Genomic DNA, 16,891 nt, shown 5'->3' on the forward strand with positions numbered 1-16,891 from the left:
CTTTCCTGCATACATTCATTCATTGATTCCTGCTTTCATTAATTAAGTCCTGCATTCATTCATTCTTGCCTTCATTCATTCATTCATTCTTTGCTGTAGGCATTCATTCATTCCTGCATTCATTCATTCTTACCTGTATTCATTCATTCATTCATTCATTCATTCAGCAATACCTGGTGCACCTCTTCCGTCTGTCAGGGCGGAGAGGACGTGCCAGGAAATAAAACTTATAAAGTCCCTGGCCTGTGAGGCTAGCCTTCTGGTGGGCACAAGGGACTGACAGCAAGCCCCCCTACCTAATGTGCATGGAAGGGAGGAGGGGGAAGGGAATGGGGACACAGAAGGGGATGCCAGGAAGGCGCCACCAGAAAGCACCTTCTGCGGAGCCCCCCACAGGATGGGAGGGACTGACTGTTGCAGGCCTGTGGGAGGAAGGCCTCTGGGCAGAAGGAACAGCCCGTGCAAAGGGTTAGAGCACGTGCCATCCGACAGAAGGGGACACGGGGGCTCAGGAAGGGGGTCACAGCCCACCCAGGGTGCCCCCGTCACAGACTACGACCGTGGCCTGAGTCAGGCCCATGCCTCTTCATCCGACTTTTCCTAGCACGGATGGGGAAACTGAGGCCTGAGACAGGAGGCAACCAGCTTAAGTGAGCCTCCCCGGTCTCCAGCAGAGTCAGGTCATAGCCCAGGCAGCTCCCCCAAGGATGTCAGCAGACCCCAGGCTTCAAACCCACCCTGGGATCTGGCAGGGAGAAGGAAGCTGAGCTCCAGGGGCACCTGGGGGCGGCGACCGGGCGCCTACCTGCACCGTGTAGAGCCAGCCCACGTCCATGTGACTGTGGGGCACCATGAAGACCCTGATGGGGCTCTCGGCCCGGGCCACCAGGAACCGCAGCAGCACCAGCTGTGCAACCACAGGAAGCCAACCGAGTGGCCACATGCTGGTGGCAGGTGGGCAGAGGCTGCTGCTGGCAGTCACTTGCCGTCCACTGGCGACTGGTCCCCTAGGCAGAGAACAGGGCTCCTGACCCTTGGGGGAGGGGAGGCGGGAGCAGGAGGAGTGGCAGCCGCAGTGGTGCTGTCACCTGAGCCAGGCGAGGGGCTGGCCCTTGGGCACCACCGTTCGTGCTCTGCCCCCATCTCCAGGTGTCCTGGGCAGTGCTGTCCACTTCTCAGCAGCGTCCCAAACTCCATCTGCCCAGGCGGTTGTCACGTGTGTCCCTCCTGGAGCCCTGTCTGGAGGAAGCCGCACCCAGTCACGGGTCACTGCAGCCTTCCGTGCAGGGGTCAAACAGGGAGGAGCTCGGTGTCCTGCCCATAGCCACACGGGCTCAGCTGCCATGCAAGCCAGCCACCTGCAGGCCGCTCCTCTGGCCCAGCCCGGCTCCAGGAGTCCTGGCAATCCTCACTGCAACCTCAAGAAGGACCGGAGTCGGAAATCCGGTTAATCACTCCTGAATTTCTCACCCAGAAACTCGGGTGCTAATGGGTGTTTGTGGCTGCTTTAAGTCCCAGTCCTCAAAACAGTGCGAATCCTCTCTCCCAGTGTCCAGTCAGTGACCAGGAGCCACCTTGGGGAAGGGATGGAGGAAGCCTTCCCATGGGCCCCTGTCTGGCCTGCTCCTTCCTCCCAGGGACCCAGCTATCCTTCCATCAGTGGGTTTTGGGTGTGGAAACTGGCTCGGAGTCTAGAATCTGGGCAAGGGATCCCAAAGTGTCATTGGGGTGGCTACCCTGTGTCTGGACTCAGGGATCCTCAGTGGCTCCGTAGAGGACATGCAGAGGGTGTGCGTGTCACCTGGCCGTCTGTTTTCCCGCTAGGAACGCCGTGTACTGTCACCTCCATGGCTGGCAGTGGTCCTGCTGCCATTCCGTCCTCCACGTGTTCCCAGGGATTGACTCAAGCTTCCGATGGCTCCGTTCGAGCACCTGGCCCTTGTTTCTGTGTCCCGTGACCCCCAGCCAGCAGCCCACCCAGTTCTGGCATGGCCCTGCTGCATCAGCCCACCTGGAGTGTGTCGCCCTCTCTGAGCTCTCGGTCATGCACGTGCTTGGGAAATGGGGAGTGTCCTTTGGGCCTTCGAGAGCACTGTCACCTGGAGGGTTCTCACCTCACACACCATCCTCCCCACGCCCGTGACCACCTGTCTGAATCTCTGATCCCTCTTCCTCCCTCTGTCATGCACCTCCTCTCCACCGTGTGGGGCAGCACCCTCTCCACCCTCAGAGCTGCGTCCGGCATGTGAGCCGTGCCCCGGTGTGACCCGTCCTCACGACGGCGGCGTCATGTACTGGAGCTGCCGCCCAGAGATTCCACAGCCTGGGGTCGACTCATGTCAAGCTCTGGAGGCTGGGAGCGCCAGGGCTGGGGACAGAGTCGGGGCCTGTGTGCCCCTCTCTAGAGCTCCAGCTGTCCCGACTAGGGGCTGGCATTGGCTCACAGAGAGGTTGAGGAGGAGGAGTGGAACTTTCTGGAACAGGCTCGGGTGGGCCCAGCCCCGGAGGCTGTTTCGGTTCCTGGATTCCGTGAGTTCTGTCACTAGTAGCACAAGTTGTCGGGAACAAGGCAGCGGGAGACATGTTTCCTGCTCCCGAGATGCCCCTCAGGTGCCACACATTTTGAGTCAAGCTCCGGAGAAAGAACGCAGGGTGCCGGCAGCTCCCTGGTGGCAAAGGAGATGTTCCCAGTGTCACAATGGGTTCTCCTGCCTGTGACTCCTGATCCGGCCCCGCTGCACACGACGGTGCCGGGACTTGTTCTGGGCGATCTAGAAGAAGAAGAGCGTCCTGAATGTTCTTTGTGGGTCTGTAGGACGTTGTGGATGGGCACCCCTGCACCATGTCCCAGTGAAACCTTGTGACTCAGTGTTGTCTGTCCTCTGGAGCACGTGGGACAGGCCTGGAGGGCTTAGGTGGATGGTCAGTGCCTGGGGGCTGCCCCCAGATGCCAATGACCTCGGCCGGCAGCCTGGACGGTTCCTCCGCCTCCAGCTTTCAGTAGTTCCCAGTGTCTCTCCTCAGACCCACACGATCCTCTGCCTGAATCTTGCCCTTGGGAGCCCCCCAGCCCTTCTGTCCTCACCTCCCACCCCCTTCGACTACATTCCTTGCAGCAGCTGCTGTCAGGCCTCACTGCTCCCCATCCTCACGACCCTTGTCCTTGGCTGTTTCCTGGCTGCCGTGGCTCCTCGGGCCACAGTGAGCTGGCTTCCTCCCTCCACCAGGGCTGCACGGCCAGATCCTCCCTGCACTTCAAGCCCTTTCATGCCTCAGGCCCTTTGTGCGTGCTGTTTCTCTGCTGAGAAGCAGCTCCCTCCACTTTCCGTCTGGCGTAAAATGATCTCAGAGACACGTTCCATGGCCTCCATGCCTCCTCCATAGCATTCAGTCTGTTTCCATGTCCGTGTGTGTAAGGTTAGCCTGGTCCTCACCACAGCTCAGCATGTCACAATCTCAGTAGGTCCCCTGTAGGACCCAGAACGAGGATCAGTTGCTCTGCTGTTTTTCTTGAAGAGCATGTGGCACTCTCCATTATGCAATGTGTGTCGGCCGGGTGCTCATCCTGCTGCCGCCTGTCACCCTCTGGCTGGACCAGCCACTCCAGGCCGGGCTGATGCAGCAGGGCCATGCCAGAACTGGGTGGGCTGTTGGCTCGGGAGGTCACAGGACACAGAAACAAGGGGCCAGGTGCCCGCACGGGACCGTCGGAAGCAAGGTCATGTCAATCCTGGGAACACGTGGAGGACGGAATGGCAGCAGGACCACTGCCAGCCATGGAGGTGACAGTACACGGCGTTCCTAGCGGGAAAACAGACGGCCAGGTGACACGCACACCCTCTGCATGTCCTCTACGGAGCCACTGAGGATCCCTGAGTCCAGACACAGGGTAGCCACCCCAATGACACTTTGGGATCCCTTGCCCAGATTCTAGACCTGAGCCAGTTTCCACCCAAAACCCACTGATGGAAGGATAGCTGGGTCCCTGGGAGGAAGGAGTGCGAGGGCCAGACAGGGCCCATGGGAAGGCTTCCCATCCCTTCCCAAGGTGGCTCCTGGTCACTGACTGGACACTGGGGAGAGAGTACTGTTCTTGAGGACTGGGACTTAAAGCACCACAAACACCATTAGCACCCGAGTTTCTGGGGTGAGAAATTCAGGAGTGATGACCGGGTATTTCCGGCTCCCGGTCCTTCTTGAGGTTGCAGTGAGGATTCGGCCAGGACTCCTGGAGCCGGGGCTGGGCCAGAGACGCTCGCAGGTGGCTGGCTTGCATGGCAGCTGAGCCCGTGTTGGCTATGGGCAGGACACGAGCTCCTCCCTGTTTGACCCTGCCGGAAGGCTGCAGTGACCCGTGACGTGGTGCTGGCTTCCTCCAGACAGGGCTCCAGGGGAGGGCACACTGTGACAACCGCCTGGGCAGATGGAGTTTGGGGCTGCTGAGAAGTGGACAGCACTGCCCAGGACACTGGAGATGGGGGCAGAGCACCGAACGTGGTGCCCAAGGGCCAGCCCCTCGCCTGGCTCAGGTGACAGCACCACTGCGCGCTCCACTCACTGCTCCGCCTCCCTCCCCAAGGGTCAGGAGGGTGCTGAGAAGGGGGCAGGATCTGCTGGGTGTGTCTTTCTTCTCTCACTTCAGGGCTCCTGGGTGGCGCTCCGTGGGCTGTGTCGGAAACGGTCCAAGCACCTTTAGGGGTCCTTCCCATGTCCCCTCATTGCCATTCCTGTATGTGCCAGGCTCTGTCCTGGGTACCTGACAGACGTGATCTGGAGGCCTCCTACATGCTGCGTGGATTGGGTTCTTGACTCCACTTCATTGATGGAAACTATGATTTGGATTGCTGAAATTCCTCTTCCAGTGTCACTCAGGACTAGCACCCAGGCTCCTGGCTCCTTGTCCAGGTGGCTGCACAAATATCTCAGGCTGGAGGTCCTTCCCAAGATGGGACCAGGCAAAGGCACCAGCTACACACAGGATGGTGTATCAACTGTAGCCTTCTCAAGGAGCTGCTGATCTTGAAGAAGTTGAAGTGTGGCTGAGTAGAGAGGCTACTGGATGCCCTCCTCTGGGAAGTGAGGCACTGGGTGGCTGCTGATGCCAATTCCAGGCCCGTGAATGGTGGAGGAGGTGATGGCAATGAACACTTGTGGGCCTGGCTGAGTCTAAGGGGTCCCTCTGACCCTCAGCCACCCTGGCCAGGAGCAGGGGACAGAAGTGGGCATGGCCAAGCAAAAGATTCTGGACTCATTCCAAATAGAAAGCCACAAACTCCTGCCTGGTCTGTAGGTGGAGCAGCACCCCAGCCACGGGAAATTTCAGGAGTGTGGGTGGCTCACACAGCATAGAAGGTCACTTCTAACAGGTTACTTCATCTGGACCCTAGCAGTCAGAGATGACCCACTTCACACCCCAGATGCTCTCAGGACCTGTTTGTAATAGAGGTCCTTCCACAAAGTCTGGAGCCAAACAGGTGCCCCAGACCTCAGACTTCTGTAGATCTTAGAGATAAACAGCACATGTCCCGTGTCAAAGAACACCCTGCATTGAATCTGGAGCAGCACCTGTGAATAACACTGCTATGAGCTGAATTGTGTCCCCCAAAATTGGTATGTTCAAGTCCTAACCCCCCAGGACCTCAGAATATGGCTGTATTTGGAGACAGGGTGTTTTACAAGGTCATTAAGGTAAAATGAGGTCATATGGGTGGGCCTTAATTCAATTCTTATTTTATTTTTAAAGATTTTTTTTTATTTATTTGAGAAAGTGATAGAGCAAAAAAGGGGTGGAGGGGCAGAGAGAGAAGGGGAAGGAGACTCCCCACTGAGCAGGAAGCCTGACCCAGACCTTGGTCCCAGGACCCTGAGACCATGACCTGAGCCAAAGGCAGAGGCTTCACTGAATGAGCCACCCAGGTTCCCCTCAATCCTTATTTTAAAGGGAGATTAGGGTGCAGACACACAGAGGAACGACAATGTGAGGACACAGGGAGAAGACAGTTGTCCACACTGCCAGGAGAGAGGCCTCAGAAAGACACCAACCCTCCCCACATGATACTCTTGGATTTCCAACCTCCAGAACCATGAAAAACAAATTTCTGTTAAGTCTCCAGTCTATGTGACTTTATTCTTGGGACCCTGGCCGACTGACACAAACACTCATAGTTATGAAGTGAAAACATGATGTTCACAGTGAATGGAGTAATATACGTGCTACAGATGTCTTCACCTCAGTTCAGGTGAGGTTTTCCATCAAAGGAGGTAAGAAGAAATGTTTCTTTTGGAGAGCTTTTTGGGTTTCAGAATTGCGGTTGAGTAGGTGTGTGGGTGTGGGTAAACGCATAATCAACTTACAGGAACTACTAAATCATAACGTGTGTTTGGTAGCCCAGCGTCACTGGCCATCTTCCACTGGTGTTTGCTTCCACTTGTATTGCTTTGAGTTAACGAATCTCTCCAAGTACCACCGAGGAAGGGCAGACACCAGAGGGACCCAGGAGGTCAGTGACAAGGTGGGCAGGGCAGAGGTGGGAGGGTATTGTGAACATCAGACTCCAGTGGGCCCCGTGAAAGGGGACCCACTGATTGGCTTACAGAAACGCGCTTGACCCATCTTTGAGGGGAAAGCAAGTTTCAGACCACGCTTGTATTTGTTTCCCAGGGCTACCATAAGAAAGTACCACAAACCAGGGGGCTTAAAATAACAGAAATGCATTCTTTCATAGTTCTGAAAGCCAGAAGTCTAAAATCCAGTGTCAGCAGGGGCAGGCTGGGCCCTGGAAGTTCAGGGGAAGGATCCTTCCTTGACTCTCTCAGCTCGTGGTAGGTCCAGCAGTTCTTGGCATTCCTTGACTTGTAGATGCACCCCTCCAGTCTCTCCAACACTGCCATGCTCACAGGGCCATCTTGCCTATGTGCCTTCTTCTCTTCTTATAAGGACATTAATCATATTGGAGTAATGTGATTAATCCACCTTGCCCCAGCTCAACCTCAATTGATTACTTCTACAAAGATCTTATTTCCAGATAAGGTCCCATTCACAGGCACTGGGGATCAGGACTTCAGAGTATGTTTGTGGGAAACATAATTCAACTCAATACAACCCTAGATAGTACAGTTTGTGTCTCTGTGTGGTGGATATGTGCAGAGAGATTTCCAGGCACCAAAAGGTTTTAGGAGATTCCAGCAAAAATTTCTCAAAAATACCCAAGATCTTTGTTTTCAGGAGCAGATGGGACTAACAGATTATGACCATTGTTCTTGAGCAAGTTGTGGCATTGTTCATTGTTCATGATGGCTATAAAGTGTAGTAACCCAAAGATCCATCCCCAGAAGTATGGATAAATAGAGAATGCAGTGAGTCTCAAAGTGTGGTCCCAGGACCAGTAACACCAGCATTACTTGGGAAGCTGTTAGAAATATGAATTATCAGAGCACCTGGGTGGCTCAGTCAGTTAGGCATCCACCTCTTGATCTCAGCTCAGATCTTGATCTCAGGGTTGTGAGTTCAAGCCCTACATTGGACTGCACACTGGGCATGGAGTCTACTTTTAAAAAAAATTCTTTTAATAAAAAAAAAAGAAACACGAATTATCAGAGGCACCTGGCTGGCTCAGTTGGAAGGGTATGTGACTCTTGATCTCGGGGGTCATGAGTTTGAGCCCCACATTGGGTGTAGAGATTACTTAAATAAAAAAGCTTTAAAAAAAGAAAAGAAATACAAATTATCAGGTCCTACTCCAGACCAAATGAGTCAGAAACTCTAGGGTGGGCCCAGCAGTATGTGTCTTAACAAGTTTTCCAGGTTATTCTGACGGGTATTATGCTAAGTGAAATAAGTCAGTCAGGGAAAGACAAATACCATATGATTCCACTCATTTGTGGAATTTAAGAAACAAAACAAACAAAGGGAAGAAAGGGGAGAGAGAGCCAAACCAAGAAATAGACTCTCAGCTATGGAGAGCACACTGATGTTACCAGAGGGCAGGTGGGTGGGGGTTGGGGGAATAGGGGGTGGGGGGTACGAAGTGCACTTGTGATGAGCACTGGGTAATGTATGGAAGTGTTGAATCACTATATTGTACACCTGAATCTAATATTACAGTATATGTTAAGTATACTGGAATTAAAATTAAAAACTTAAATTAAAAAAAAGAGCGAACTATACTTACCTGCATCAACACAGGTGAGTCTCATATATATAAAATATTGAGTAAAAGAAGCAAGAGACAAAGGAGTACTTAGGATTCCATTTATACAAAGTTCAAAAATGGGGGGAAACCACTGTATTATTTACAATTGCATTCAGAGCCAATAAAACAATAAAGAAGAGCAAAGAAATAGCTAGCCAAAAGTCACAGAAAAGGTTAACCTTTGGGGAGGTGGGTAGCAGGAGGACTGAATTAAGAAGAAGCACAGCAGAAGCTATGGAGGTGTTGGCATGGTTTTATCGCCTGACCTGGCTGATGTTTACATGTGCATTGCCTTTAAAACTATATACTATGTAATATTACGTATATAATATGTTAAATATGTTTCCTATATAAATATATAGTACATATATACATATATTGTTATGTTCACAGAAATTATTCAAAATGTTGAAAAGGGGCACCTTGTTGGCTCAGTTGGGGAAGCATGCAACTCCATTTCAGGGTCATGAGTTTGAGCCCCACGTTGAGTGCAGAGATTCCTTAAATAAAAATAACTTGAAAAAGAAAAGAAAAAAGAAAAAATGTGGAAAATATACATGTAAAATTTTTTTTAAAAAGTCCAAATTCACACCTTACCTGTAACAGCTCCTTTTATACAACCCAGACTGCACAGACCTAACTCAAACTGGCAAACACAACAGGGGGATGTTTTTGGTTGTGGCAGAGGTGGTTAGCTCTACCAGAGTCCATTCTCCCCATCCATGCCATAACCCAGTTTCCTCCGGGTAGTGGCTCCACACACAGAGACTACGTTTCCCACTTGTCACATACAAAGGCAGTGTGGGAATCCCCAGCAAGGTAATGTGAGGAATGTCATTCCATACATCCCGGCTGAGACACCAAGCTTGTGCGTGAGAGCTCTCCAGGCTTTCCAGCCCGTCCCAGCTGGCCACACCGTACGGCCGAGTGAGGGACTCCAGCCATGCGACATGAAATGGAAGAAGTAACTGGAGAGCCTGCCCAAATTTCTGAATGTGAATGTGAGGATTCTAAGTCCTTAAGCTTTGGGGTGTTTTGAACACAGCAGTAGATAATGGAAATATATAACTTCTTTGTAAATCATACTTTTATCATTACATAATGCCCCTCTATTTTTCTGTTTCATGCCTTTGACCTTAAATTCTACTTTATTCCTTTATTTGTATACTTTCATTGTCATTTCATCATAGTTGCGTTCCTGCAAATAGCACATACCTGGTTTTAATTCCAACTGCCAATTTATCTCTTTAAGAACAGTTAGTGTTGGGGGCGCCTGGGTGGCTCAGTCGGTTGAGAGTCTGACTCTTGGTTTCGGCTAGGTCATGATCTCAGGGTCATGAGGTCAAGCCCCACATGGGACTCAACACTTAGTGCAGAGTCTGCTTGAGAGTCTCTCTCCCTCTCCCTCTGCCCACCACCCCTACTCTCTCTCTCTCTCAAATAAATAAACAAATCTTAAAAAAAAAAAAAAACGAACAGCTAGTGTTGGATTTTTTTTTTGAGATTTTATTTATTTATTCAACAGAGAAGAGAGAGCACGAGCATGAGGAGTGGCAGGCAGAGGGAGAAGCAGGCTCCCCTCTGAGCAGGGAGCCCAATGTGGTGGGACTCGATCCCAGGACCCTGGGATCATGACCTGAACCTCAGGCAGATGCTTAACCGATTGAGCCACCCAGGCGCCCAGAACATTTAGTGTTGTTAAAAGACAGAGGACAGGTCCAGAATGGAGTCACTTGTGCTAAGCCCACATCAGCAAATAGACTCAATGCCTAACTTCATTACAGTTTCAGCTTCTCCCAGCAGTGCCGGCTCAAATCAGTCCACCTGCAATCTCTCGGTCAGCACCAGTGAGGTCAACTGCCTGATAGGTCCTTGCCGTCCCCTGAAGGGACCACAGTGCTGGTAACTTCCTTGTTTGGCCCCCTTCTGCCCACAAAAATCTTTCATTTGCACAGTTCTTCAGAGCTCTTTCTGTCTGTTAGATGGGATGATGCCTGATTCATGAATAATTGAATAAAGCCTGTAAGAGCGTCAAAATGTACTCAGCTGCATTTTGTTTTTTAATGGATTGCTTGCAAGTTGGACTTTATTTCTTCTCTCTTTCATATAATGTATTTTACTTTATTGTTTTCTTATGGTTTTTTCAGTCAATCCAGGTTTTCTTCTATTCTCTCTAGTCTTTTCGATTTAATGGGTAGTTACTTCCTGGGATTTTTGCCTTAATAATCATGAATAAGCCTATATTTCTTCATTGGGATATCAAAATAATCATTATACTTCGCCACTACCCAGAGGGCTTTGTCCCCTGTGCTCCTTCCTCTTCCTCCCAAGCAAGATAAAGCCTGTGAGCCATGTTCACATCCCCACTCTCCCCATCCACTTGGGACAACCTTGGGCTTCAGTTCAGGTCTCAGAGAAGCAAGATAGAGGAAGCATGGCAGTCTGTGCTCTTGTGGGACTGCAGGGTACAAATGGTGAAGAGGGAGGAGTCCTGTCCCTCTCCACGTCCTTAGAGGCAGACACCAGCCTTCTGCCGACCCTGGCAACAGGAGTGACTCAGCCCCTGAGCATCTGCTCGGAGGGCCAGCAAAGCCATTCAGGCTCTCCTAGGACCACAGGTGTTCGAACAGCTGTGGTCCCCATCATCCCACACCCCACCCTCCCCTGCTCGCCCCCAGTGGACTCCCAGCTGTCCAGAGGTTCTAGGACTCTATTAAAGGTGGTCTGTGCTCCAGGCTCTCCCACTGGGCCCCCAGCATCACCTCCCCTGACAAAAGCATCGAAAGGGACAAAAAAATCCCTCTTTCTGCCCCTCCACAGGGTTCAGACCCAAGTCATAGGACTGGGAGTTCCAACTCTTACCCCCACAGCCCTGCCGCGCCTCACTGGATCCACAACAAACTGTTCTTCAGTCTCCAGCTTGGGGAAAGTCAAGTCCCCACATCATCTACCCAGCTAAGAGTGCCTGACATTATGCTGACAAGGCCTTGGGGCTGCCCATGTGTGGCAAAAACCTATCTGCAGAGCTGCATCTTTGAATTTGCTAATCTGGACAGACAGAAAAGAAAAATGTTCTAGAATTCAGTTATAGCAAGGGGAGAGGGGTTGGAAATGGGGTTAATAACTGATTATGCCTACATGATGAAGCCTTCATAGAAATCTCAATCCTATGGGTTCAGAGAGCTTCTGGGTTGGTGAACACAACTATATGTGGAAGATAATGCATCCCCCTCCATGGAGACAGAAGCTCCTGTTGGGAGCTGGAATACTGGGATATTGGAATTGTCTGTATCAGCTGTTCATTCATATCCTTTGTTACGTCCTTTATCATAAACCAGTAAACATGCATGTTTCCCTGAGTTCTGTGAGCTATTCTAGCAAACCTAGGGAGGGTGTTATTGAGCCAAGGAGGAGGTCATGGGAACCCCAATTTATAGTCAATTGGTCAGAAATACAAGAAACAACCTGGAGCTTTTGATTGGTGTCTGAAGTGGGCACACTCTTACCGGATTGAGCCCTTAATGCGTGGGATCAGACGCAGGAGTGTCAGACTTGAACTGAGTTATGGGACATCCTGCTGATTCTGTGGGAGGATTGCCTGCTATGTGGAAAACCCGCACGTGTAGTGTCAGAAGTGAAGCGAGGTATCGTAAGTGTGGATAGTAGTATGAGAGTAACAGGGAAACACAGAGTTTTTCTTTACAGATTAGTCTGGTAGGATAATATTTCATATAACCAAGGGTCTAATGTTAGCCAGTGAATTTTAATAAAATTTGAATAAAACCAAAAGGCACAATTTAGGCAACCAGGAAATTATATCACTGATGTAACACTTTATTTTCTTAATTAGTTAACAATTTCAAAAGACAGAATATATTTTTTAAGATTTTAAGTAATCTCTACACTCAGTGTGGGACTCGAACTCATGACCCTGAGATCAAGAGTCTATGCTCTACTGACTGAGCCAGCCAGATGCCCCTTACTCATGTTTATTGGTTTATGATAAAGGACATAATAAAGGATATAAATGAACACAATCAGGACTTTCAGGACACTGGAGCTCCACCCCTCCTGGGGCATTAAGAAGGAAGATACTCTAAGAACCCTAAGCTATTTGCACTGCGAGGACCTGGATACCAGCAAGTCCCACCTTACCTGCTTTCCAAGTGGAAACCTGGCAGGGATGAGTAATGAAATTAATGGGGCAGAAGCTTATGGCCCCCTCTTCTACCTCCTGATGGAGTACCTAGCATATTTGACACTCAGAGGGAATAATTTTAATACCCTCTCCTCTCTATGACAAATTATTTGCAGTAATATATGTGAAATAAAACTGTGATGTTGTGGTCATTTCATATTGCAAAGTAGATCCAGATATTGTTTCAATTGCCTCCTCTTTTGCTTTAAATTTTTCTTTATTGAACTCCATGGGGGTCAATCTCTTTCATGATGCCCCCTTCACATTTCTTAATGAAATTCAGAAAAATTATGGACTAGTTGTTGGTTTCACAACACAAGGGGCTTCAAGTTCCTCCACGTTCCTAAAGGAAGAACAAGCACAACTATTTATTCAATAGCCTCGATAGCTACCTAATGGTTTGATCTTTGCTCTTGTGATTTGTGAAATAGTGGGAAATCTATATGTTAGTCACTGCCCCAGGTTCCTGACACAGAGCCCTTAAAACCCTAAGTGATAAGAGCCAGATAAAAAAAAAAAAAAACTATTGTTCTAATATTTGGTCTTTGACTCTGGTTCCTGATAGAGCTCCTATATCCCTTGGAATTTTCTGGGTGATCGATGTATCTTTCCTTCTAATGATGTGACTCTCCGTGGGCTTCTGGATGGGGGCTGGTCACTCATTCAGAAAGACTGACCCATGATTAGAAGTTTGGGATTTTCAGCTTTACCCCATATTCTGCAGAGAGGGGAGGGGGCTGGAAATGGGGTTAATAACTTTATGCCTACATGATGAAATCTCCATCTTATGGGTTTAGAGAGCTTCTGGGTTAGTGAACACATCTGCATGCAGAAATTGATGCATCCCCACTTCACGGGGACAGATCTTGTGACTTTTCAGCCAAGCATGAGATGGGATGCAAGATCAGGAAAGGCAGGCTGGAGGGAGGCCTTCTGCCTCTGGAGTTATAGTGGATAAGACATTCTAAAATGCTCTTCTGCCACACCCAGAGGCTGCATAGATGACAACAAATTTTCCTTTAAAGTCATTGCTGAGCTTGCAAGAATGTATGAGAAATACCTAAAGGTGGCCAGGAGGGAAGTGAATACTAAAACCAAATGCATGAGAAAAGATCAAATCCAGAGCTACCCATAGCAGAAATATGAGGGATGGGAGAGTAGGTCTTGGAGAGGTTGAACCAACCATGCCATTGAAAATCTTCCAACCTGTGCAAAGGTACCAGTTTGTATATTCTGGTTATAGGTGGAAACAACTAATAAAAAATATAAATACATATTTGAAAAAAGAATTCTGAGAATTTGTAATTATGGGATTGCTCTTAACCAGATCTGGAGGTTTGTGCCCAACAGAAACAACCACAGATCCCTGCTGGAGTGGCTTTCTCAACCAAACCTATTAAGATTCCCCAAATGAAGTTCAGTCAAATACTATACACACATCCACACACACACACAAACAAAACACCATGAACAAGTCACAGAAATGAAAAGCAACTGATAATGGAATTACCACATATAAAATATAAAATGACTTCTTATGAACTATTTAAGGAAATGAAAGGTGACTGAAGGGGGGAAAAAAGGCAAGGAACAAAAGACTATCAAAATTAGTCAGGCAATGCTAAAAACATCCCTGGACTCTATCTACTTACTACAGGCCATAGCAGCCCTTCCCCTCAAGCTGTGACAATCAAAAATGCCTCTAGGGGCACCTGGGTGGCTCAGCCGTTAAGCGTCTGCCTTCGGCTCAGGTCATGATCCCAGTGTCCTGGGATAGAGCCCTACATCGGGCTTCCTGCTTGGTGAGAAGCCTGCTTCTCCCTCTCCCATTTCCCTTGCTTGTGTTCCCTCTCTTGCGGTCTCTCTCTGTCAAATAAATAAATAAAATCTTTAAAAAAAAAAAAAAGCCTCCAGACATGACCAAATATACCTTGGGGGACAAATCACCTGCCGTTGAGAACATCCTGTCCTAGAGCAAGGTACAGGATCAGATACTACAGAAAACAGATAACCGAGCAAGCAGCAAAATCACATTAAAATTTTGAAATAATATGGGACTTTGTCAAATCTAAGAAGCCATCGATTTTTAAGATTCGCCCTTCTTTTAGGTAATGCTAAGAATGTGAATACGCTACCATTAAAGTGTGAATCATTTTTTTTTAATCACAGCAAATGAAAGACGCAGCACAATTTCAGAGAATTTAAATGTGAAAACAAGTTGCGATGAGAATCTGTGAGGGGCACATGGGTGGCACAGCGGTTGAGCGTCTGCCTTCAGCTCAGGGCGTGATCCCGGCGTTATGGGATCGAGCCCCACATCAGGCTCTTCCGCTGTGAGCCTGCTTCTTCCTCTCCCACTCCCCCTGCTTGTGTTCCCTCTCTCTCTGGCTGTCTCTATCTCTGTCGAATAAATAAATAATCTTAAAAAAAAAAAGAATCTGTGAAAATATTACTTTAATAAAACAAAAGAAAAAGAGAAAATTGGCTGGGCAGACTTGAAAAAAAGAAAAATCCTCCTGAAACTTCAATTGATAATTAAATCATGATTCTAACCTCTGTGCACCCAATGAAACATCTGCATGTCTACGTTATATGTGTGTGCAAAAAAGTGACAGGATGACAAGAAGTTAACAAATCCATCATCATAATGAGGTAATTGGTAGGTCAAGCAGACAACACATTAACAAGGTTATAGAAAATATTTAAAATGCAACTAACTTCTCTTTTCATTCATTTAGCAAATGATCAAAGGTCTTAAGGAGGTGAGACCAGAAATTCATGTAGATATCTGAAAGAAGAGCCTTGTTAACCTTGAAAATAAAACTGCCAGTTATTTTACCAGCAGAGAATTGCAACCCAGGACAAGCAACTGGTGGCAAAACCAAAGGTGAGGAGGCACAGCAAAGAAGAGGAACACTCTTTTATAGAGGAAAGGGGGAGTTAGGCAGGTCGTTGTAAACAGAAAGTCCATTGGGAGTGTGAAGTGTAGTGGCTCCTTATTGGCTGGACTGTTGCTAGGGGAAGAAGTAAGCCTTTCTTCCTCGGGCTAAGGATAGCAAAGTAGTAGCTGAAGTAGTATCCACCTGCAAGTCTCCCTGTGCCTCTTCCTGTTGGATTTGCTCTTGACAAGGAGAACATGGGAGCTCCCCCTGCAGAACCTCCTCATTTGGTTTTAGTGAGGTTTCCCCTTATTCATTTTCCCGGGCCAAATAATGCTCCACTGTCTGGATTACCACAGTTTATTTTTGCATTCACCTAGTAAAGGACACCTTAGATCCTCCCAGGTTTGGGCAAGTATGAATAGAGCTGCTATAAACATCTGAGTGCAAGTTTTTGTGTGGATGTCCGTTTTCAAGTCATTTGGAGAATACCAAGGAGCACAATTGCTCGACCATATAGGAAGAGTATGCTTAGTTTTGTAAAGAAACTCACTTTCAAGGTGACCTTGTACCATTTTGCATTTGCACTAGCAAGGAATGAGAGTTCCTGTTGCTTCACGTCCTCATTAGCATTTGGTGGTGTCAGTTTTCTGGGTTGGGGGCTTTTTAACAAGGGTGTAGTGTTATCTTACTGTTGTTTGAGCCATTTATTTTTACGCATACAAAAACACTTATGAGCTAGCTGCCTCTGATATACTGAGGAAGCCCAAAAGTTGGATTTTTAGTAGAGCAACCAAAATATAAAGATCCCGAGAAAAGTCTAAAACGTAAGGATTTTACATGTGTATATATTTGGTATTTACAAAGCATTTTCATGACTATTTCATTCTCAGTTCTGCCATATTCAAAATTAGGATCCGTGTCCTTTTAACGGACAGGAAAACAGAAGCCAAACACACGACACTTGTGCAACATGGATTCCTCAAGTTTTTACTTCTGTGTTGTGACTAGGTCAACCGGCTAGGAAATTAACTTATCTTTTCTTAAAATTCTGTTTAGTAAATGCGAAAGCAAGTTTACTGTGTGCCATGCTCTGCTCAGGGCTTCAGGGACACAAAGCTGAATAAGAAGACCCCCGGAGGACCTTCAACCAGGTAAAAGGTGTGAAGGGTAGCCAGCAAAACCCTCTTCACATCCACTGAGCTTTGGGTCTGGTGGAGCCTCAGGATGAAGGTACCAGACGAGGCCTGGTACCCGGGAGTGTGGGGGCTCCGGCTGGTGAAAAGACACCCAAATTTTCCGACTGTAATTCAAAAAAGGAAAACTACCCTTTCAGACAGCTGAGAGGGGTCTGGCAGCCCTACTAGAGCGGAAGGGGCTATCGAAGTGAGTTTGGGGATGCCACAGACTTTCTATCCTCGTTTATTGTAGGAAGATCGTGTTTATAACTTAAAAATCTTTAACTCAGTGCTCCAGAAGCCCTCCAACAGGAGGGTGCCCCCAGAAGGGTTCACCCCAAAACGGCGGTGGCATAGGGGAGAACGGGGGGGGGGGGCGGGGAAATGAGGAAGAGCGCGGGTACATACGTGCGCGCTCGCGGCCACGGGAGAGTGGTCGCTCCA

This window comes from Ursus maritimus, unplaced genomic scaffold, assembly GCF_017311325.1.
Source record: "Ursus maritimus isolate PB19 unplaced genomic scaffold, ASM1731132v1 scaffold_8, whole genome shotgun sequence".
In the NCBI taxonomy this organism is placed as follows: Eukaryota; Metazoa; Chordata; class Mammalia; order Carnivora; family Ursidae; genus Ursus; species Ursus maritimus.